Raw genomic sequence first — 25991 nt, 5'->3', positions numbered from 1 at the left:
GCCACGCAATCACATTGGAAGAATAATCATTCAGTAATGATTTGCCTTGCTATTGATTGAAAAATGTATTAACAGATTGCAGAATGGGTACATACAACAAGATACAAAGCATTCAGTTGACTAATTGTATATGTTCTAATGTTCTCTGTTTTGAAACAAATAATGTAAGTGATTGATTGAAACGTTTATTAACAGATTGCAGAATGGTACAATAGCCTACAGTACAGCTCAATACACACAATTGTTAAGGGGATGCAGACCAGAGAAAGACTTTCGTCTTGTTTACATCAGGGTCCCCCATTTTCAATTCATCATATGACATACACAACATACAGATAGACAGTACTGCTACACCTACATCTATACATTTATGACATACCAGATTTGCAAATACAGTACTGTTTGATACAAAAAGTGTACAGAAAAAGTGTATATACATTTGACGTAGAAACTGTACATTGGAGGTTGGGTGGGTGGGTGGATGGATGGGGGGCTGTACATTGGAGGTGGGGGGGGGGACACACACTGTACATTGGAATACTGACAAAGCCATACTTGGTAATTTACTGTTTTTTGAGTGTTTTTGAAAGTGGGTAGTGGTTCACATTCCTTTACAGCTTTGGGTAGAGCGTTCCACTGTCCACATTGAATCCCTGATTCCCTGCCCCCCCTTATCAAGTTTGGTGTGAACGATGGGCTGTGTCTGTGATTGCCATGGAATGCCATTCCATCCATAGAGGCCATTAGTGACAGTGTCATTGTCTTTCATATGCTGGGAATGATGTTCTCTGCAGACCAGAGAAAGACTTTCGTCTTGTTTACATCAGTAACATAACATCATAACATACACCAGATAGACAGTCTTGCTCTCTTAATATGCTGGTTAAATCGGCTGTCTTTAACCTGAATTAGCAAACAAGATACAAAGCATTCAGTTGACTAATTGTATATGTTCTAATGTTCTCTGTTTTGTTTATTCATCAACAGGACCATGAAACGGTGCCCACCACTTGTACAAAAAGTACCCTGCCACCATCACTGAATGAAACGAATAATGTAAGTGATTGATTGAAACGTTTATTAACAGATTTCAGAATGGTACAATAGCCTACATAGCAAAACCAAATCATAGGCCCAGCACCCTATGGTGGGGGCTTGCTTGACTGATTGTATGGTAACTCAGTTACTTCTAGTCTGCATCGAACATTGTACATATGTCTATACTGAACACTGGGACCTCTATTTTTACTTCTTTTTACATGCTACTTTATTTTATTTCATACTTATCTTCTCTAGCACAGTCTCTGGAGCGTAACAGTAAGAAGCATTTTGTATAAAAGTATTCTGTACTTCTGTATGACAACTATTAAAGAAACTTGAAACTGTTTTGAAACCACTGTTGTGAAACAAATTACATTGAACTAATTTAAGTGATGTGTACTTTTTCCCCTTCTCAAAATAAAGAACCAAGTAAACACAAGTTGTCTGATTATTTTAAGTTTGCTTTTGTGTTTGTGTGTAAAACAATTTCTTTAATTGAATTAACTTAAACTAAAAGTAAATACAAACTAAATTAACAATGTAACTTACATTGTTAATTTAGTTTGTATTTACTTTTCTAGTTTAAGTTGATTCAATTAAAGAAATTGTATCAATACATTTAAAACATTGTTTGTTTTTCAACCATATCTGTTGACAATATAGGCAACATCCTGCTACCTTTTTCAGCTTCTCTATTTCAAGGCAAAAAAAAAAAAAAAAAAAAAAATTGCTAAAAAAAACTGTGCATGCGCGCACATGCGCGTGGAGCGTTTGACCTACTGTCAATTTACCACTGCACCACTGGTAAAGATGACACTGTGTAGAAACTGGTACATTTTCTGTTTCAGAACTGAGAACACTACTATAGAATAAAGATAATTTGGATACCCCCCCACCTCCAATGTACAGCCCCACCCACCCAACCCCACCCCAATGTACAGTTTCTATGTCAAATGTATATACACTCTTTTTCTGGAAACTTTTTGTATCACAAACAGTACTGTATTTGCAAATCTGGTATGTCATAAATGTATAGATGTAGCAGTACTGTCTATCTGTATGTCGTGTGTGTCATATGATGAATTGAAAATGGGGGACCCTGATGTAAACAAGACGAAAGTCTTTCTCTGGTCTGCATCCCCTTAACAATTGTATGTATTGAGCTGTACTGTACTGTACCCATTCTGCAATCTGTTAATAAACTTTTCAATCAATCAATCAATTAGCCTTGGCCCTGATTAGCCACTGCCACACTTTAAAATATATGAGTGAGTCACCTTGTTTGTAGAGCTATAACTATATTCTATATTATAGCTATGGATACAATACTATGGCCCATTTGACATTGAGTATCTATTGTTCAATATGTGAAAAAAAAAAAATGCATCCATACATTCCCGTTTTATACCGTGGTGAATATGAGTATGGTTTTAGAGTGGTCTGGGGTAATTCCCGAAATGCTCAGCAATAGCCTTATGCGTGTATTAAACTAAAGCCGTTGCCGTTTCTTGCCTGGACCCGCTATTATTATCAAATCTATATCATAGGTATTATGTTTCATCATGAATGCATGAAAGGGGGGGGGGTCGTTTTTTGATGCTTTGATCGCCACCAACGGCATACGTTGTGGACTAACGTTACACACACACACGGTCGGATTGCATTGAAGACATGCTTGGATCAACGCAAGATTGATATCATATAACCCTTACCTTGACTACGATGTACCCCAAAAAGAATATTCCATTTATCTGATCACCATTCAAGTCGCAAGTATTGGTGTCCATCGTGTCGCCAACATAATCCACCACACATCATGCATTGGGAGTAGTTGATTATTCTCAATCCGACCGTTATAAACGCTGAGCTTGAGCAAAACAAAAAAAACGACCCGGACCCATTAGATCGACCCACAGGCCAAGATACAATGTTTAAAAGGGAGGATCTAGCCGGTACTGCATCCCCTTAACAATTGTATGTATTGAGCCGTACTGTATTGTACCCATTCTGCAATCTGTTAAATAAAGTTTTCATTCATTCATTCATTCATTCATTCATTCATTCATTCATTCATTCATTCATTCATTCATTCATTCATTCATTCATTCACTCGGCGTCGCAGTATGCCTTCTACCGGCAACATATGGGTCCCTGACATTGAATAGGATATTAAAATAGAAAAAAAGGAAAAACGATCTAATAACGTGGTTGGCGTTCAACGGTCATCCGCCAAACATGTATATAAACGTGGTTGGCGTCCATTGAGACAGTACCCCCTAATAGGCCACAAAAAATATTTATTAGATATCACTATGAAACTTTCGCAGGTTTTATGTACATAACAACTAAGAAAAAATGTATTGCTGGTTTTCTGAGATTTTATGTTTATGCAAAATGGGCGTTTCCTAATTAAATATGCGCTCATTTGCATATATCGCCAGGATAGACATCACACATTGGATGATGCCAGATTTAAAAAAAAGATTTCATTATGTTGACACATAACACAATGGACTTCATACAGAAGGGATTGTGGCTATGACTTTTTTATCATCCCATAAATCAGGAAATGCTGTCTACAGTCATAAAAAAAATGATTTGCCAGGTTTTTTGTTATAAATGTACTATAAATCAGACTATGAATGATATATCAACAAATCCCTTCGTAAAAAGATGCACGGTATATGTTACAAAGGATCAGATTAAACCGAATATATATATTTATTGATTGATATATATTGCATAGTATTTGTATATCGTTTGATATCCCTTGTATATTCCTTGTACATATACACGGAATATCCCTTTAGCCTATTACAGACCATAATATTTCATTCTCCTATTGGACAGCGGTCCACAGGCGCCGGGGCCGTGCCTCCAGAGTCAGGTTCAAAGCCACCGTCAAGACATGTCTGTACATGCCCGGCCTTGCCCAGGGATACGAGACAGAAATGAGGTTGGCACTAGATTGTTCGCCGTGCATATAAATATGGCGCAGGTGAATACAGAAGTAGAGTTACCCAATAAGTTGAAGCCTCACCCACGATACTCCGTGCGGTGAAGTATGGCCTGTTTGGCCCCAAAATAGAGCATTGAGACTGCGTGCGAATTAATAACTGAATTGTCAGAGTTTGGCGCTATACCGTCGAGTGCGACATATTTCTATTAAGTCAGTAATAGTCTATTTGTGTATAGTGTATCGTGCGGCTAAAGTTCTACAGTGACCAGCATCACCAACGCTTCCTCGTACCAGCTAGAGTGCTTATCCAGGCTGGGCTGCTTTCATGGCGCTTTCACCCGAGGAGACCTAGACGAGAACCGTGTGGACATGTACATTGGATTAATCTACCCGACGACTACATAGCCCTTTGCGGCTGGATTATATTTGTTTTGGTCCTGTGATTTATGGAGCAGAGAATCGCCGACGCCTACACGTGTTGGATTTACCCTGTGAGGAGACCAGTCGAGTCTGCGCCTCAGAGAGCCTGAGGCCGGCTAGCTTTCTTCACTGTGGAGCTACAGTCTACGGAGAACAGCTGTATTCGTCTGTGGATCAAGAGACTACTGCACCGTCTCCTGTACTTGGAGTCTCCTTAGTCATCGTTGACCAGACGCTCTACTACCGACAGATCCTCTACCCCTGCTGGCTTACAACCGGGGGGACCCTTCCAGTATCTCCCGCTATATATTACTAGTGTACCATAGATATAATTCCCTAAGATTCAGGTTGTATAATTACCTCCTGCGTAACCAGAGAATGGACATTCATTATTGATTTGCCTACGCACATTCCTTTGCCTTATAAGCGCATCCAAAGTAAAATACAGAGAAGTATATTATGTACCTTTTGCTGCAATAAATACTTGATTACACCTTTGTGTGGAACCGATTCATTGTGGGAAGTGTTCATCATATTTATATATCATGTACTGTATGGCCAGTAATTAAAGTACATAAAGCGGTAGTGGTTTAATGATACCATACTTATCAATACAGTCAGGGAATTGTACCCCTCAGTTACAGTATAGATAGGAAGACATTTGGAAAGTATGGTGTGCAGGTGCTAGGGAAATGGGACATTTCATCTCTTGTGTGTAAGAAAACAAATTTTTGGGAAAACACCCTCAAAGTTCTGTATTGTAATTGTGATCTATGGACACAATCAGACAAAATGAAGTAAAATAAACAACTAATTGTGTGTTTTCGATATTTTATTGCCACTACTGAAATAAGACAAGGGTCCCCTGATCAATACAGACTGTATTAATTAATGTTGTGTTTCTTTTTCAAATGTAGCCAAGAGTAAAGACCTTAACCCTGTCAAAACAGCAGTCAAAGTGTATATTTTCAGCACTACGTTTGTTTACCGATGTTATTAAGATTAGTTTGCTATTGTGTTGTTGACGATCAAGCATGTAGAGCCCTTTAACTCATTCAGCGCCAGCTATTAGACGGAGCCCATCATAGCAAGGCCATGCTTTAAAAGATAGGAGTGCGTCACCTTGTTTGTAGAGCTATAACTATATTCTATATTATAGCTATGGAGACAATACTATGGCCCATTTGACATCACCTATCGTTCAATATGTGAAAAATAATGATTTTTTTTCCATCCATACGTTCCCGTGTTATACCGTGGTGAATATGAATACGGTTTTAGAACGGTCTGGGGTAATTCCCGAAATGCTGAGTTATAGCCTTATACGTCAATTCTACTAGACGTTGCCGTTATCAGCGGCAAGATAATTGGGAAGGACCAGGAGCCACTCAGCAGCATCCACAAGAAACGGACAGTTAAAAAGGCCTCCCAAATAGTTGAGGACAACACACACACCCTTCACACCCATTACAAACGAATGCCCTCAGGCCGTCGATACAGAGCTTCATCACTGAACAAAAGGGGCTTAGGTAGCTTCGTGCCAACCTCCATCAGACTGCTAAACACCTAGGTCTGGTGGAGGCCGGACTGCTCCCCCCCCTCCCCCCCAAGGACTTTGGACTACTTAAAATAGACTCCCCCTTCCACCTGATGGACATATACTATGTACCTGTACTACTATTATTTATTATTTATATACATACAGAACTGCTCCACATGGTTTTTAATATATCATGCTTTAAGTACTGTAGTTTTAATGTAGTTGGTGTTTTTTTATATAGTGGTCTTTTTATTGTAGTTTTAACTATTTTTTTTATATAGTGGTGAGTGCCTATGTATTGTGACTGTATGTTTGTCTTTCAACCACTGCACAAATGAAGTTCCGAAAGGAAAATAAACGTTTTCTTTTTTTTTCTTTTTTTTTATTACAGAAAATTATCACTAAAGTGCTATTCTGTTCCAGCTGCACTGTTCTCCATGAAAATACCATTTCTCAAAATCTGAAAATCATTATTTAATAAAACACAGAAAAGGATCACCAAGTTACTCTGGATAAAAAAAAACTTTACAGATAACATTGAGACAAAGCTTCCTGACACATCTCCATCCAAACTCTTGGAAGAACTCTTTGAAATCTCATCTGATACCACCTAGAGCTAGTTTCAGAGTGTGGTGCTGAGTACCAAGTATCTCATCTCATGGCCCACCAAGTATCTCATGATGCAGCAGTTAAGGTGTTGATACCATTCAGCACCACATACAGTGTCTGTGTGAAGCTGGCTTTTCATCCATGACAGCTCTGAAAACAAAATATAGGGCCAATTTGAAAGGTCACGATATTGGTGTTATTTCAATAAATTTAAACATGGCCCATTTCATGACTATTTTGTTGGGGCGAGGGGGGGGGGGGGGGGGCAAAATATTTTGGTCCGCCAAAGGGGGGCCTGACAGAAAAAGTTTGAGAAGCACTGCACTACACTATTCTACACAATGGCGCCCTGATTGGCCAGACTCACTACACTATTCTACACGATGGCGCCCTGATTGGCCAGACTCACTACACTATTCTACACGATGGCGCCCTGATTGGCCAGACTCACTACACTATTCTACACGATGGCGCCCTGATTGGCCAGACTCACTACACTATTCTACACGATGGCGCCCTGATTGGCCAGACTCACTACACTATTCTACACGATGGCGCCCTGATTGGCCAGACTCACTACACTATTCTACACGATGGCGCCCTGATTGGCCAGACTCACTACACTATTCTACACGATGGCGTCTGTCTGTCTGTTTGTCTGTATGTACTGCATTTATATAGCGTTTTTATCGAAATCCAAAGCACAACGACTGAAAGCCAGAACTACGAGACTGACAAACAGTTTCTACCCACAGGCCATCAGACTCTTGAATGCCAGCACCTCCACCTAGCACCCCCCCCCCCCCCCCCCCACACACACCTTGGCAGACACTGACCTGATTACTGCTGTGAACACACTGTCACCCTTCCCCCCTGAACTATGAATCACTAAAGACACTTTTTAACTGCTGCTTTGACCCACTGTCACCTCCATTCATATGTAAATACTGATCGGAACATGCAATGTTACTCACTGTGCCTTGTATATATTTATCTATTCGTACCTTATTTTCTAGCACTCGCTTCTATTTAAATATGTTTAAGTTAAGTATTGTGTGATTTTGTGTGAAGGGCGGACTAGCAACGTAAGATTTTCATTGTATGGCAAACTGTCTGTTTAACTGTGCACATGACAATAAACAATCTTGAATCTTGAAACTTATGCCTCACATTCACCCGTAGTGTGATAGTAAAGGGTTAACCTTCTGTATTGTGGTAGTGAAAGGGTTAACCCTTTGTCGTGTGGCAGTGAATCCTTCTGTAGTGTCGCAGTGAAAGGGTTATCCTTCTGTAGTGTCGCAGTGAAAGGGTTAACCGTTTGGTAGTGCGGCAGTGAAAGGGTTAAAGGAGCGTGCCAACATCATGGGAAATGCGCTTGCCGTCTTCTCCAGAGTCAGATAAGAAGATAGATACCAGATTATATATTAGCATTTAAGCATTTTTTTAATATATATTAGATTAGATTTAGATTATTGTATTATTAGATTATGTATTGTAACTTTTTATTGTAGGGCAAATATAACTGAGAGGGCATACATACCCTCATCTCGCACCTTGTGTATGTCCAGAGTTAATTATATTGATTTGTTATATTGTTTACACTGCTTTTTTATTCTATTTTATTTGTACTTCTCCACTGTACTATAATTCTGTGACCTGTACCTGTATGTCTTCTACTACCTGTACCCCCCTCCCCCATGCTGCTATGATACCTGAATTTCCCCAAGGGGATCAATACAGGAATATCTTATCTTATCTTAGTTTCCTCTCTGTCCCTTTTAGTCATGTCTGTGCTGTTGTAATGCTCATGCTTTTGTTTCTGCAGCTGCTATGTGATAAATAAACTTCAACTTCACTGAACCCCCCCCCCCCCTCCCCCTCTCTCTCTCTCTGATGTGTTGTGCTGATGGCTATTAAACTACCTATTTTATTCTGTTTTCATCTCTCTCTCTCTCATTCCCTTCTCCCTCTCCCCTCTCTCCCTCCCTCCATCCCTACTCCCCCCGCATCACGTACGATCCCAAATGCCTCTTATAATAATAACTCAGAAGGTTATTTATCATATTTCAGGCACTGCAATCTCACGTGGCACAGCGGTGAACAGAGGGTAACGAGTAACCTATCTGTCCCATGGGGGGATTACAGCTACAGTTACTCATTAACATGGCAGCCTTTATCTAGGTCAGCGCTGTTTTGCACACACATGATTTGGCAACGCCTCCCTCGATCTGGCAATCGCACCCGCAGCCACGGAACGTGGAACACGAACAACATGCTGAGGGCTCGTGAACGGTTCTATATGATGAGGCAAAATACAGAACGTGAACGAGAATGAACACACTTTGAGGCGTACGATCAACACCATTGTGATTATTAACTGAACATTAGGTCTAGTAAACATTAAAAAAAAGAAAGGTTCAACTTCAAACCTCAAAAGGTCAAGGATAAGTTCAACTCTGAATGATGTGTTGAATAAAGTGCTGCTTTCAACTTTGTTGCTGTCATTCTCTCTACAAACTTGAAATTTAAAGGAACACGCCAACATTTTGGGGCATGTTAGCCTAGCTTAGCACAATGAATGGAGGCAGACATGACCGGCTAGCCTAGGCATTGTCCAACTAACACCTCTCCCGAAGGCTAACCGGTAATGTCCGCTTCCATTCATTGTGCTAAGCTAGGCTAACATGCAGCCAGATAGCTTTCTACTGAACAGAGAGGAGACTGGTATCTATCTTCTTTTCTCTCTCTGGAGAAGACGGTACGATTTCCCAAAATGTTGGCGTGTTCCTTTAACCTGTTCCACCCGACGGGACCGGATCCGGTCCCAAAACGGCATCTGGTCATAAATCAATATTTTTCAGAGTGTTGCAAAAAATCAAACGTTTTCAAGTATTAACATCACTAACATGTCACAAAAGCATGTAGAATGTATATTATCATCAATACGTTAGTTTAGCAATAGGTTAAAAGTGCCATTAGGTAGTTTTAAGTTTTCGATTTGCGGAAGTCTATAGACCACTACACTTCTGCGTTACATTGAAATCGGGGAGGAGATAGCGGGGGGAGCATATGAATGAATGTGGATGAGAGCCGTGATGTAAGTGGTTGCAGATACGGCTGTGGGGGTGCTGGAGACATGATCGAATAGACTTGTATGGGCCTGAATCTCCTGAACACGGCGCGAGCCCTTCCTATCGATCAGAACTAAATCGGCAGAGAAAAGGCCGTTTTTAAGCACCTATTCCCCATGCACATGCGCAGAGTGCCCACGGATTGTGACGCAACGCACACCCGCCCTGGACTGTTCCATCAGAGGGGGGAGTTTCGGTGACCAGTGTCCTTTCAGCCGAACAGGATAATGAAACAATGATCCCACTAAATGACCAGACGCGTCTTATGGCGACATCTACAATTACCTCATTGAGTCTCCAGGTAGACTAATGTTTATATTTAAGTGCAGTGGTCTGTAGCCACTCACACTGGCCACCGAAGCTCCGCCCTCTGATGGAACAGTCCAGGGCGGGTGTGCATTGCGTCACAATCCGTGGGCAATCTGCGCATGTGCATGGGGAATAGGTGCTTAAAACGGGCTTTTTCTCTGCCGATTTAGTTCTGATCGATTAGGAAGGGCTCGCGCCGTGTTCAGGAGATTCAGGCCCATACAAGTCTATTCGATCATGTCTCCAGCACCCCCACAGCCGTATCTGCAACCACTTACATCACGGCTCTCATCCACATTCATTCATATGCTCCCCCCGCTATCTATCTATCTATCTATTTTAACCATGGGAATTGTAGTCTTTTTGCGGCCATTTTGAAGAGGGCATGCATAGCTGTTGATCAGCGTTTTTCCGAACTACACTTCCTGGCAGATTCTGTGGGGGTTCAAAGTTCAGCGTTCTGAATGAATTATATCAATAACTGTTATTATTCTGCATAATAAGCCACAAAAGGTAACGTTTTTGACAAATATTGAAACGCAGTTAGTTTCTCCTCCCTATTGTTAGCAGGTAGCAACAATTAGATCTGAAAGTGTCCTTGAGCAAGACATTTACCCTCTAATTGCTCCCGATGAGCAGGTTGGCATTTTGCATGGTTATTGCCTCCGCCGTCAGTGTGTGAATGTGTGAGTGAATGGATGAATGTGAGGAACAAATTGTAAAGCGCTTTGGATAAAAGCGCTATATAAATGCACCATTTATCATATTCAAGTTCAAGTTTCAAGTTTCTAGTCTATTAGTTGTCATACAGAAGTACAGAATACTTTTATACAAAATGCTTCTTTCTATTACGCTCCAGAGACTGTGCTAGACAAAAATAGACAAGTATAAAATAAAATAAGTATAGCAAGTAAAAATAGAAGTCACGTACGTGGACACAAGTGTTCAGTAAGTATATATGTACAATGTTCAATGCAGAGTAGAAGTAACTGAGTTACCATACAATATACTAATATACAATATACTATATAGTGCAAAGCAGAAATGGGATGAGGTACAATTTACAGTAAGGTGTAATGAGGTATGGGTTGTAGTGCAAATTCTTTACCAATAAATATAAAGTGTGTTTAGGTGTTCTAAACTTAAAGTGTGTAAAGTGGGTGCTGCAGTGAGTTGTTTGTTTAAAATGAGTGTGTGCATGTGGATGTGTGTGCTGTGAGTGCATTTGATATTGTTCGTTGAGCATCCTGATGGCCTGGGGATAGAAGCTTCTTCTGAGTCTTTCTGTGCTTGCCATGAGACTCCGGTATCGCTTGCCTGACCGCAGCAGTTCAAAGAGGCAGTTGGTTGGGTGGCTGGAGTCTTTGATAATTCTCTTAGCCTTACCCATGCACCGCTTGTTGTAAATGTTCTGGGGAGTGGGAAGCCCCCCTCCAATTGTGCGTTCGGCTGAACGTGCCACTCTCTGTAGTCTGCTACGGTCTTGTGCGGTGCTATTCCCAAACCAGGAGGTGATATTGCCTGTCAGGATGCTCTCTATTGATTCAGATTCAGAGTTTTATTTGCCACATGGAATCATACAATCAGAGTTTCTTCATTACACAATCATAAATAACATTCCATGGACAAAAGGAGCAGGAAGAAGAATAAATCTTATAGTTACCTGCCCCTTATTCTTAAACTAAAAAAGTATTTTCTTAATGGTCGGCGTACAACCTAATTTATACAAATAATAATTTATACCATTATACAGAAACTCACAATCCACAGTTAAACAAAGAAAAAATTAAATAATAATATTAATAATAATAATAATAATAATAATAATAATAATAATAATAATAATAATAATAATAAAGAATAAAGAATAAAAGAAAGAGAGAAAAAAGAAAAGAAAAGATCTCACTATTCAGATCACATTTGATTTTCATACTGACTAAATATTTCTTTTTTATAATTTCTTTTGAATTGATAAACACTATTACAACCCTTAAGCTCGCTATGGAGAGAATTCCACAACTTTACACCAATAACTGAAGGACACATCTGACACATAAGTGTGGTACGTGCAAACTGATGTTTAAAATTGTATTTTCTCCTACTAAACTCACTTTCTAAATGAAAAAGATGTTGTAGTTTTTCTGGCAGTGTATTATTTCTTGCCCTAAACATAATTAACATTGTTTGAAACTTAACCATGTCTTCAAGTTTAATTATTCTAGATTTAATAAATAATGTATTTGTGTGTTCTCGATAACTCACTTTATGTGTGATTCTTATGGCCCTCTTCTGTAGTATATATAATGGTTTTATATTGGTCCCATAAGTATTCCCCCATACTTCAATACAATAACTGATATAAGGTGAGATGAGTGAACAGTAGAGTGTTCTCATTGCCTCATACTCTAACACATCCTTTACTTTATTCATAACAAAAATACTCTTGGACATCTTTTTTTTAACGTGTGCTATGTGCGATTTCCATGTTAATTTATCATCCATAATCACACTAAGAAATTATTTTCATCTAGTTTTCGATTGCCAAAAATCATAAATTTAGTTTTTTTCAGATTCAGTGATAGCTTATTTACATCAAACCATTTCTTTAGCTTTGTCATTTCATACACAATATATTCTGCTAGTTCCTTTAAATTATTTCCAGAGCAAAAAAAATTGGTATCATCAGCAAACAAGACAAACTGTAATAGTTTTGAAACATCACAAATATCATTAATATATAAAAGAAAGAGTTTGGGCCCCAAAACCGAACCTTGCGGTACCCCACATTCAATTTTCATGAGCTCAGATTTGACATCTGCCAACTGCACATATTGTTGCCTATTGTGGAGATAACTACTCAACCATTCTAGAACCACTCCTCTCACACCATATGTGCGTAATTTAGAAATTAGAATATTATGATCTAAGGTATCAAATTGTTTAAATCAATAAACACCCCTATTGTTAATTTCCTTTTATCTGTTGCTGTTGTTATTTCTTCAATAATATTCATTAAGGCAGTCGCTGTTGATCTGTTTTGCCTAAAGCCATACTGGCTTTTGCTCAGCAGTTTGTTCTTTTCCACAAAACCATCTAACTTATGCGAAAACAGTTTTTCAAGCACTTTCGAGAACTGTGAGAGCAATGACACTGGTCTATAGTTAGTGAAGCTGTGCTTATCTCCCACTTTGTAAAGTGGGATCACTTTTGCTACCTTCATCCTGTCTGGAAAAATACCTGTCTGAAAAGAAAGATTACAAATATAACAGAGAGGTTTGATCATACAATCAATTGTCTTCTTCACTATAATCATATCTATCCCATCACTGTCAATGGATGTCTTATTCTTTGACTTTGATACAATGGATATGTTTTCTGCTTCACTGACATTTCCCAAAAACATAGACTGCAGTACTTTACTATCTCCTCTCCATCCTTCCTGTTGTGCATGACTCTGAGTAGAAGTTCTTATTGCATAGGGGTGTGGCCCTAAGGGAGAGAGTGTTCCATAGAGGTGTGCAGGACTAAGGTTCCTGTAGTATATCACTGTAAAAACTGATCGTCCTCTTGTCACTTTCAAACTATCAGCAAATTGTATTCAACTAAAACTGTGTAAAATGCAATTCATAAATGGTTCAAATTGATTGAATCCAGCTCAATTCGATTTCAAAAGGCACATAGTCTTTTTTTTATTATAGGTTACTAATAATTATTTAATAAATATTAATGACAGCTATACCTATGAGGGGTTCTCGACACACACACACACGGTCACACACACACACACACACACACACACACACACACACACACACACACGATCCTTCCTTTATAGTTAGATTAATTTTATTCATCTATAACTATTGTAAAAAGAAAGAACATAATTTGAATTACAACCTTTACTATTCAATGTAGCTTACTTTTTTTTATTTTAAAGTTGAATTTGTATTTGACATTATGACTAAGATATCATATTACTAATACATCACTCACCGAATTCTCCCATAAACTCAGATGCGACTCAAATAGACTAATCTTTAGTTATCACAAAATATATTTTATTGTAAATCACCCAACACAACATAATTCGAATTACATCGAATAATTAAGGACACAATATGTATTTCCAGTGGCATAACAACAAGCCGTGAACAGAATAGACCCCACGAGAGTCCACCATCCAAAACGACAGAAAACGAATCATAGCCTAATAATAAGGCACACTATAGTATAGTACACACGACATAGGCTACTCATTACAGTGTATAGAACCAAACACTAAATACAGTATAGACTGAAGGACACGATTTTCAAGTGACAATTAAGACAATAATCCTCAACGAGTTGTGAACTGTTTCAGTTGAGACCCGCGAGAGAATGTTTGCCCGTTCACGTCAAGGCACTTTGGAAATTAGTCTGCATTCAAGGATAAAAAAAAAGAAAATAAGCCTATTCGATCCCATTATATTCAATATTTGGGAATTAGAGGGAAATGTCGAGTCATTAGTTGCTTTATTAATTTCAAGGGCACTTCAGGAATTAGCGGAACTGTCTTTTCTCTGTTTGTTTCTCTTGTTATTTTGTTATGTTTTAAAAAAAAATCTGGTTATGTTATGTTTGTTATGTTTTTAAAAAAAATCTGGTTATTCAGCTTCCGTTGGTGAGCATGGTCGTTAACTAATCTTATAATATTAATATTACTAATATTTGAGGGTTCAATCAGAATTCCACGCCGTCGTCCTCCTCGATGTCAAGCTCCTGGTCGGTGTCGTCTGAAATGTCTGATTCCATTCCATGTCTCTGTAAGGAAAGGCCACTTTAAATTAGTATAGCAACATTAACAGTGTATTGCACTACCAAAGCTACCTAGCATGTCCTATATGCTCTGTAAATAACTATGTACAGATACCGAGATGTCACACCATGTTACCTGTTACCTGTTATTGCACAATGTTGTTTTTATTGGATTCTATTATATGTTGTACCACTGTATTGCACATCGTTGCGGGCAAGACCACCCGCATTTCATTGTATACTTGTATGCCGTGACAAATAAAACTCTTGACTTGACTTGACAGCGGGGACCCAGAGTCCAGGGAGCGGCTGTGTGACGTCAGCGGGGATCCAGAGACCAGGGAGCGGCTGTGTGACGTCAGCGGGGATCCAGAGACCAGGGAGCGGCTGTGTGACGTCAGCGGGGATCCAGAGACCAGGGAGCGGCTGTGTGACGTCAGCGGGGATCCAGAGTCCAGGGAGCGGCTGTGTGACGTCAGCGGGGATCCAGAGTCCCGGGAGCGGCTGTGTGACGTCAGCGGGGATCCAGAGTCCCGGGAGCGGCTGTGTGACGTCAGCGGGGATCCAGAGTCCAGGGAGCGGCTGTGTGACGTCAGCGGGGATCCAGAGTCCAGGGAGCGGCTGTGTGACGTCAGCGGGGATCCGGAGTCCAGGGAGCGGCTGTGTGACGTCAGCGGGGATCCGGAGTCCAGGGAGCGGCTGTGTGACGTCAGCGGGGATCCGGAGTCCAGGGAGCGGCTGTGTGACGTCAGCGGGTCTGAAGACGGCTCGGTGCAGAGCTGCTCCACTTTATTCTCCTCCAGGTCTCTCTCTCCGCCCGCCTGGGGGTTCTCCTGCAGGGAACCAAACACACATGTTTTTTATGAATTAAATACAGTGTTTAGAAGACATAGGGATTATTGTATAAATCAGGTTTTTGGGGAAAGAAAAGGTACATTATTGAGTTACGGTTGATCAGATTATGGAATTCGTTAATTGGATAACTCGAAACAAGGAGATAATGGCATGATTTTACACGTGTTGAAATAATGGTTGATAGCGTTGATCTACGAATTCCAATCTGGCTTCAGAACGTCCCACTCCACTGACACATGCCTTCTCTATTTGAACGACCACATCAAACAAGAGGTGGATGCGGGCAAATACTGCGGCATGGTCATGCTGGACCTACAAAAGGCCTTCGACACTGTCAATCACACCATTCTGATTGACAAGCTAAAAGCAATTGGTTTTGATAGTCTATCAGTGAGCTGGATACAATCCTACCTGGAGGGGAGAGAACAGATGGTGGAGGTAAACGGTACTCTATCCCCCCGCCTGAATATTTTCGGCAACCAACTTGTGTTTAGCGTTTCTCTGATTGGCCACTACGCCCATGTGACCGCGGCAGCGCGAGAGAGCTGCAGCGCGGAAATAGGCTGTCTATTGCCATTCTCTAAGACAAACTCTAACCTTAACCAGCTCCTTAACAGCGCCTAAACTTAACCCTTCTAACCTTAACCAACTCCGAAACAATGCCTAACCTTAACCTTAACCAACTCCGAAACAATGCTTAAAGTTAACATGCCTAAACTTAACCTGCGAAAGAATGCATGTTAAAAAAAATAAATAAAAAAATTGAAGGGAATCGAACTTGTCACCAACAGACGCAGGATCCACAGCAAGGCAGCGCTGCCAGTTGAGCTAGATGTCGATGGTAAAAAAGGGGGGATTACTGCTACATAATGCTGCCGCGGGGGCGTGGCTAGACGCAAGTTGGGCGTGGCTAGACACAAGTTGGTTGCCTTTAATATTTAGGCATCCCCCCCCCCATCACAGTAAGCTGTGGTGTTCCACAAGGAAGCATACTAGGACTGCTACTGTTCCTAATTTATGCAAATGACATGTCGTCAGCTTGTGACTGCAACTTGTTCCTGTTTGTGGACGACTCAGCCCTGCTGGTCTCTGACAAGAACAAGTTACAGGTTGAAAAAACCCTCAGCTCAGAACTCGGCAGAATCTGCGCATGGCTCGCTGATAACAAACTATCATTACACATGGCCAAAACAGAGTCAATTCTCTTCGGTTCAAATAACAAACTCAGCAAGACCGACGGCTTCTCAGTTACAGTGGGTGACAATATTGTCACAAGGAAAGATGAAATTACCTACCTGGGTTCCATCCTAGAGGCTAATCTCTCCTGTGACAAAATGGCATCCAATGTAATAAAAAAAGTCAACCAACGAACTCGATTCTTGTACTGGATCTCCTCTCTGGTAAACAAGAATACCCTGAAGACTCTGGCAGGAGCACTCATTCAAGGGTACTACGACTATGCTTGCACCTCATGGTACCAAAGCACCTCAAAGGTGCTAAAAACAAAATTACAAACATCTCAAAACAAACTGGTCAGACTACTGCTTGACCTTACTCCTAGAACCCACCTCACCCCTGCCCACTTTGACAACCTAGGATGGCTTAGAGTAGACGACAGAGTACAGCAACTTGCAATGGGCCTGGTCTACAAGATACACTACAAGACCAAGGTACCCATGTACATGTCAAAATACTTCCCAAAGGTCAGTGAATACCACGATCACAACACCAGAGGGAGCTCCACAAATCATGTTAAACCCAGATTCGGCTCAAACAAGGGACTAAACATGTTTCGCAATTATGCCACATCAATGTGGAACGCCCTACCCAAAACTGTAAAGGAATGTGAATCACTACCCACTTTCAAAACCACTCTCAAGGGACACCTACGGGAGACTGCAATTCGAAACTGGCCCCTGAAAATGTCCTAACCCAACCCCCTCCAATGTACAGTAATTTACCTAGTATGGTTGTCAATATTCCAATGTACAATTGTGCTTGTTTGTACAGTGTGTCCCCCCCCCCCCCCCCCAATGTACAGTTTTGCTTGTTTATACAGTGTTTCCCCCCCCCCCCACCTCTAATGTAAATTACCCAGTATGGTTGTCAATATCCCAATGTACCCAACCCCCCCCACACAACCCCACCCAACCTCCTCCAATGTACAGTTTCTACGTCAAATGTATATACTCCCTTTTCTTGACTCTTTTTGTATCACAAACAGTACTGTATTTGCAAATCTGGTATGTCATAAATGTATAGATGTAGCAGTAGGCCTACTGTCTATCTGTATGTCATATATGTCCTGATGAATTGAAAATGGGGGACCCTGATGTAAACAAGACGAAAGTCTTTCTCTGGTCTGCATCCCCTTAACAATTGTGTGTATTGAGCTGTACTGTATTGTACCCATTCTGCAATCTGTTAATAAAGTTTTCAATCAATCAATCAATCAATCATGCAAATGGTTATCTTCTAATCTATCAAAAAACAACAACATATATAACAGATTTGCAAATACAGTACTGTTTGTGATACAAAAAGTGTCCAGAAAAAGAGTGTATATACATTTAACGTTACATGGTAACGTTATCTAACTGCATTTAGAATCTAACAAGCTATTAACTTATGATAAACATTAACTAAAGATTGCTACATAAAATACCACTATTGACTACATCCATGAGTGGTCTGCTAATGCGTTAAAATGTAAAAAATGCAGTAAGTAAGTAAAGTAAACTGATGTAAACAAGACGAAAGTCTTTATCTGGTCTGCATCCCCTTAACAATTGTATGTATTGAGCTGTACTGTACTGTACCCATTCTGCAATCTGTTAATAAACTTTTCAATCAATCAATCAATCAATGCCGCCTCGGCAACAATGAAATGAATGGCGATGAGCTGAAAGCTTGAACTACGGACCCCCCCTGAGCGGCGTCTCTACAATTCGTAGCCGCATTTCTGCAGACCCCTCTCTGATTGGTTGAACTCCATTTTTGCAGACCCCTCCCATTTCTGCAGACCACTCTCTGATTGGTTGAGCGAAGCCCCTCTCTGATTGGCCCCCCGCATGAGCCGAGACAAGCTCCTCTAGCCAGGAGTCGAAACTCCGTTAACTCCAGAGAGAGAGGCTGAACGCAATTTATACGCATGGAAGTATTGATTACGCCATAACGAATCATTAAAAAAATATACCGTTAACTGGAATATGTTGTGTGTGCCTTTACACATGTTGGATAGGATTATGTAATTGGTTTGTATAGCGTCGCGTATAACGTTATTTCGCGTGACTTCACGGTTTATTCACATTTCACAACACAGCCAGCGGTCAACTTGTTTACACTCCCCACTTACTGTACAATGTAACATTTAGATTAACCCAGTTGTCTATCTGTATGTCATATGTTACGATGAATTGAAAATGGGGGACCCTGATGTAAACAAGACGAAAGTCTTTCTCTGGGGTCTGCATTCCCTTAACAATTGTATGTATTGAGCTGTACTGTGTACTGTACCCATTCTGCAATCTGTTAATAAAGTTTTCAATCAATTCAATCAATCAATAACTAGACAGTTACAATATAACATTTAGATTAATTAACCCAGTTAATGCCTTAAGAGAGAGAGGCTGGTGGTCAAGTCAAGTCAAGAGTTATTTGTCACAAGTTGTTTATTAGCCTAGACATTTTCAATTCATCATCTTGTTTACATCAGGGTCCCCCATGTTCAATTCATGATAACATATATGACATACAGGTAGACAGATGGACAGTACTGCTACATCTAGACATTTATGACATACCAGATTTTGAACTTGTGGTAGGCCTAGACATTTTCAATTCATCGTCTTGTTTACATCAGGGTCCCCCATGTTCAATTCATGATAACATATATGACATACAGGTAGACAGATGGACAGTACTGCTACATCTAGACATTTATGACATACCAGGATCTCCTCCTCAGACTGGTGAGTCATTCGCACAGTGGCCTCAAAAGAGGTATGGTCAACGCAGGATGGGTTCACCGCACGTCTGTACGTGCAGACATGATATGTGTAACCCTTCGGTAAAAGTCCTTCAACACACAAGCAACAAGATGTTATTTTTTTGAAAGCCAGTAAATACTGACAAAAAAAAGCATAGACACTTAGAAGAAGCAATGTACAGTCCCCCCCACCCACCCAACCTCCTCCAATGTACAGTTTCTACGTCAAATGTATAGCCTTTCTTTTCTGGACTCTTTTTGTATCACAAACGGTACTGTATTTGTAAATCTGGTATGTCATAAATGTCTAGATGTAGCAGTACTGTCTATCTGTCTACCTGTATGTCATATATGTTATCATGAATTGAACATGGGGGACCCTGATGTAAACAAGACGATGAATTGAAAATGTCTAGGCCTACCACAAGTTCAAAATCTGGTATGTCATAAATGTCTAGATGTAGCAGTACTGTCCATCTGTCTACCTGTATGTCATATATGTTATCATGAATTGAACATGGGGGACCCTGATGTAAACAAGACAATGAATTGAAAATGTCTAGGCCTACCACAAGTTCAAAATCTGGTATGTCATAAATGTCTAGATGTAGCAGTACTGTCCATCTGTCTACCTGTATGTCATATATGTTATCATGAATTGAACATGGGGGACCCTGATGTAAACAAGACGATGAATTGAAAATGTCTAGGCCTACCACAAGTTCAAAATCTGGTATGTCATAAATGTCTAGATGTAGCAGTACTGTCCATCTGTCTACCTGTATGTCATATATGTTATCATGAATTGAACATGGGGGACCCTGATGTAAACAAGACGATGAATTGAAAATGTCTAGGACTACCACAAGTTCAAAATCTGGTATGTCATAAATGTCTAAATGTAGCAGTACTGTCCATCTGTCTACCTGTATGTCATATATGTTATCATGAATTGAACATGGGGAACCCTGATGTAAACAAGATGATGAATTGAAAATGTCTAGGCTAATAAACAACTTGTGACAAATAACTCTTGACTTGACTTGACCACCAGCCTCTCTCTCTTAAGGCATTAACTGGGTTAATTAATCTAAATGTTATATTGTAACTGTCTAGTTATTGATTGATTGAATTGATTGAAAACTTTATTAACAGATTGCAGAATGGGTACAGTACACAGTACAGCTCAATACATACAATTGTTAAGGGAATGCAGACCCCAGAGAAAGACTTTCGTCTTGTTTACATCAGGGTCCCCCATTTTCAATTCATCGTAACATATGACATACAGATAGACAACTGGGTTAATCTAAATGTTACATTGTACAGTAAGTGGGGAGTGTAAACAAGTTGACCGCTGGCTGTGTTGTGAAATGTGAATAAACCGTGAAGTCACGCGAAATAACGTTATACGCGACGCTATACAAACCAATTACATAATCCTATCCAACATGTGTAAAGGCACACACAACATATTCCAGTTAACGGTATATTTTTTTAATGATTCGTTATGGCGTAATCAATACTTCCATGCGTATAAATTGCGTTCAGCCTCTCTCTCTGGAGTTAACGGAGTTTCGACTCCTGGCTAGAGGAGCTTGTCTCGGCTCATGCGGGGGGCCAATCAGAGAGGGGCTTCGCTCAACCAATCAGAGAGGGGTCTGCAAAAATGGAGTTCAACCAATCAGAGAGGGGTCTGCAGAAATGCGGCTACGAATTGTAGAGACGCCTCTCTCTCTACGTGTTTCGCCTTGTTTACGACATACACAACATCGTCTTGTGTTACATTTGTGATTGATTGATTGAAAACTTTATTAACCAATTGCAGAATGGGTACAATACAGTACAGCTCAATACATACAATTGTTAAGGGGATGTAGACATGACATACATCTAGACAGTACTGCTACATCTAGACATTTATGACATACCAGATCTACAAATATACAGCACTGTTTGTGAGTCATACAAAAATAGTCTAAACAGAGAGCATTTGAGTGGGAAGAAACTGTACATTGGAAGAGGTTGGGTAGGTGGGGAAAACTGTACATTGGAGGTGGTTGGGTTTGGACATTTAAGTTTGTGACGATATGCAAATATGGTTAGAGTTACATAGATGGAGAGACTGTTAATTAACTGGTTAGAGTTACATCAGAATCAGTAAATAAGAGGTTGAATAAAATTATATGGGATATAAACTAAATTAAATATAGCACATATATAAAGAATTAAATAGGAATAGGCCAGGGCTGTACAACAACAGATGTGGTCAATTATATACACTAATTAGAATGAGTAACAATGCGGTGGGCAAGTATATAGTCCAGTAGGTTGTGTTAGTGTAACACAGTGGGGGGTGTCAGTGAGGGTCCTGAGCCTTGTTTGTACAGTGTTCCCCCCCCCCCCCCAACCCCGTCCAATGTACAGTAAATTACCTAGTATGGTTGTCAATATTACAATGTACAGTTTTACTTGTACAGTTGTACAGTGTTTCAGTGTTTCCCCCCCCAACCCCCCCCCCCCCCCCAACCCCACCCAACCTCCTCCAATGTACAGTTTTTCGTCAAATGTATATACTCCCTTTTCTGGACTCTTTTTGTATCACAAACAGTACTGTATTGGCAAATCTGGTATGTCATAAATGTATAGATGTAGCAGTATTGTCTATCTGTATGTCATGTATGTCGTATATGTCCTGATGAACAGGGACGTGCACAGGACTTTAGAGGGGCAGGTGCTCAAAGGCTGAAAAGGGCACTACACTTGTGTGTATATATTAACCGAGCGCGCAAGCACAATTTTTAAGGGCCCTTTTCGGGCGGGGGGGCCCCTTTTTATGCTTTTTGGGGGGGTTTGGTGATCAAATATTGAATATTGAACTATAATAATCAGTGCAGGAGCTCACTTATCCTTAAAAGGCCCATACATCTCCATAAATGTTCAGGGGGGAGGGAATAAGCATTTTCTATTCCAATCCCGAGGGGGGGGGGGGCTTGAATGATGCCAAAGGAATGAACAGAGTATTGATTGATTGATTTTTTTTTGTTCCCTCCTGTTTTTCTGTGATTTTCTCCCATCCCAATTTAGTCGTTATGCCAATTCCCCCCTCCCCTTCCTGGTCGTTGCTCGCATGTGCTCCCCACTGGTCGGTCTAGGGACCCCTGAAGTCTAGCAGATGCTTCCTCCAAGACAGCCAGCAGCATCTTTTCACCTGCCAGCGCGGACTCTCATTGGTGAGGTGTAACGCGTGGGAGGTCACACTACCCTCACCATCTCCTTCCCTCGCTGTGCAGGCGCCCTGACCGATTGATTGATTGATTGATTGATTGAAAAGTTTATTAACAAATTGCAGAATGGGTACAGTACAGTACAGCTCAATACATACAATTGTTAAGGGGATGCAGACCAGAGAAAGACTTTCGTCTTGTTTACATCAGGGTCCCCCATTTTCAATTCATCATAACATATATGACATACATGACATACAGATAGACAGTACTGCTACATCTATACATTTATGACATATCAGATTTGCAAATACAAAAAGTGTCCAGAAAAAGAGTGTATATACATTTGACGTAGAAACTGTACATTGGAGGAGGTTGGGTGGGTGGGGTGGGGTTGGGTGGGTGGGGGCTGTACATTGGAGGGGGGGGGGGGTTGGGGTAGGGGGGGGACACACACACTGTACACTGTACATTGGAATACTGACAAAGCCATACTTGGTAATTTACTGTACAACTGGGTTAAGACATTTGTAGGGGCCAGTTTAGAATTGCAGTCTCCCGTAGGTGTTCTTTGAGAGTGTTTCCAGGGGTTAAGAGCCGTCTTCCCCTGGCTCCTGTGGGATTTATTCAATAACAGGTAGGGGTTATTAAGTCAAACGGATTAATACAATGGTGAGTGAGAAATCTTCTTAGGGACCTGCACTGGCTCCCCATTGCTGCACGAATCCGCTTCAAGGCCCTCGACCTGGCATACCGTGCGGCAAAGGGAACCGCTCCCGCCTACCTCCGGTCAATGGTCTCTAACTACACACCCTCAAGACCCCTACGCTCTGCATCTTCTGGCCGCCTCAACCCCACTCCTATCAGAGCTCCGGGAGGGTCATCAAGGAGAAGTCGCCCATTCTCAGTCCTTGCCCCACAATGGTGGAATGAACTACCCACCCCAGTTAGGACAGCCGAAACCTGTCCAATCTTTCGCCGTAGACTAAAGACGCACTTCTTCAACCATTATCTGAAAAAAAAGTAAAATAAAAAAAATAAAAAAAAATATCTAATCCTAACAAACCTTACTGTCATGCACTTGTCCTAATAAACTAACCTACACTGTAGCACTCAACACTTTGATGAACATTGTTACTCAGCTGATAGAGTTGTACCCTGCCTGATGACTTGTCGTACAGACCTTGTAACTCGCTTTGGATAAAAGCGTCAGCTAAATTACTAAATGTAAATGTAAAGCAATACTACATGAGGATCAAAGGAAATCCAACCACAAGGCTGTCTACTTTTCAACCAAAGAAATTGACATTCCCTAATAGATAGTGTTACAAAGGATCAGATTAAACCGAATATATATATTTATTTATTGATATATATTGCATAGTATTTGTATATCGTTTGATATCCCTTGTATATTCCTTGTACATATACACGGAATGTCCCTTTAGCCTACTACAGACCATAATATTTCATTCTCCTATTGGACAGCGGTCCACCGGCGCCAGGGACCGGCCCCCGGAGCCAGGTTCAAAGTCACCGTCACGACATGTCTGTACATGCCCGGCCTTGCCCAGAGATACGGCGACAGAAATGAGATTGGCACTAGTTTGTTCACCGTGCATATAAATACGGCGCAGGTGAATACAGAAGTATGTTACCCAATAAGTTGAAGCCTCACCCACGATACAACGTGCGGTGAAGTATGGCCTGTTTGGCCCCAGAATAGGGCATTGAGACCGCGTGCGAATTAATAACTGAATTGTCAGAGTTTGGCTCTATACCGTCGAGTGCGACATATTTCTATTAAGTCAATAATAGTCTATTTGTGTATAGTGTATCGTGCGGCTAAAGTTCTACAGTGACCAGCATCTCCAACGCTTCCTCGTATTAGCTAGAGTTCTTATCCAGGCTGGGCTGACCACATGGCGCTTTCACCCGAGGAGACCTAGACGAGAACCGTGTAGACATGTACACTGGATTAATCTACCCGACGACTACATAGCCCTTTGCGGCTGGAATATATTTGCTTTGGTCCTGTGATTTATGGAGCGGATAATCGCCGACGCCTGTACGTGTTGGATTTACCCCGCGAGGAGTCAAGTCGAGTCGGCGCCTCAGAGAGCCTGAGGCCGACTAGCTTTCTTCACTGTGGAGCTACAGTCTACGGAGAACAGCTGTATTCGTCTGTGGATCAAGAGGCTACTGCACCGTCTCCTGTACTCGGAGTCTCCTTAGTCATCGTTGACCAGACGTTCTACTACCGACAGATCCCCTACCCCTGCCGGCTTACTACCGGGGGGACCCTTCCAGTATCTCCCGCTATATTACTAGTGTACCATAGATATAATTCCCTAAGATTCAGGTTGTATACTTGCCTCCTGCGTAACCAGAGAATGGACATTCGTTGTTGATTTGCCTACGCACATTCCTTTGCCTTACAAGTGCATTCAAAGTATAATATAAAGTATATTATGTACCTTTTGCTCCATTAAATACTTAATAATTACTTTGTGTGGAACCGATTTCATTGTGGGAAGTGTTCATCATATTTAGATATCATGTACTGTATGGCCAGTAATTAAAGTACATAAAGCGGTAGTGGTTTAATGATACCATACTTATCAATACAGTCAGGGAATTGTACCCCTCAGTTACGATTGGTCCTTCGAGCCGGAGGGTAACTAGCGTAATATTAATATAGTGGTATTAATATTGACATGGCCTATGATGAACACTCCACAAACGGTCCTCCTAAAGTAGATCGCCCGCAGCGTAGACGGCAGACCCCTCAGTACTTAGAGGATTACGTTGCCAATATACTACCTAGCCTTCTACAGACGGTAAATGCGGAAAAAGTAGATAGTAAAATTATGTCCGACCCTATCGACCAGGCTACCCCGCCAATAGAGGCCCTAGTGGGTTCTAACGTAACTGACCAAGCTCACGGTAGGGACCAGGAGGGACCCGACACGACTTTACCCCCCGCCAAGACCGAAGAAGTAGTCCCCGGAGAGCTCCAGGAGAAAGACAGCCCTCCAGGGATGGAACTCTACCCGCTACAAGAAGAGGAGAGCACCCCGGAGATGGATCTCCAGGACTCGCCACAGGAGAACAGATC

General features: G+C 41.0%; 1 long non-coding RNA gene across 1 annotated transcript in view; it reads right to left on the bottom strand.

The window, feature by feature from the left end:
* Positions 1–15477: 15477 nt before the first annotated feature.
* LOC311241500 overlaps positions 15478–25991 on the bottom strand; it is a 32649-nt gene continuing 22135 nt past the window's right edge. The window contains exon 3 of the long non-coding RNA XR_014620550.1: positions 15478–15636. This is a non-coding gene — a long non-coding RNA (uncharacterized lncRNA). The remainder of the gene's footprint in view (positions 15637–25991) is intronic.

This window comes from Notolepis coatsorum (assembly GCF_963971535.1).
Source record: "Notolepis coatsorum genome assembly, chromosome: 15".
Taxonomy (NCBI): Eukaryota; Metazoa; Chordata; class Actinopteri; order Aulopiformes; family Paralepididae; genus Notolepis; species Notolepis coatsorum.
Note: the sequence above shows the minus strand (reverse complement) of the source record. Positions and strands in the feature narration are given on the sequence as shown.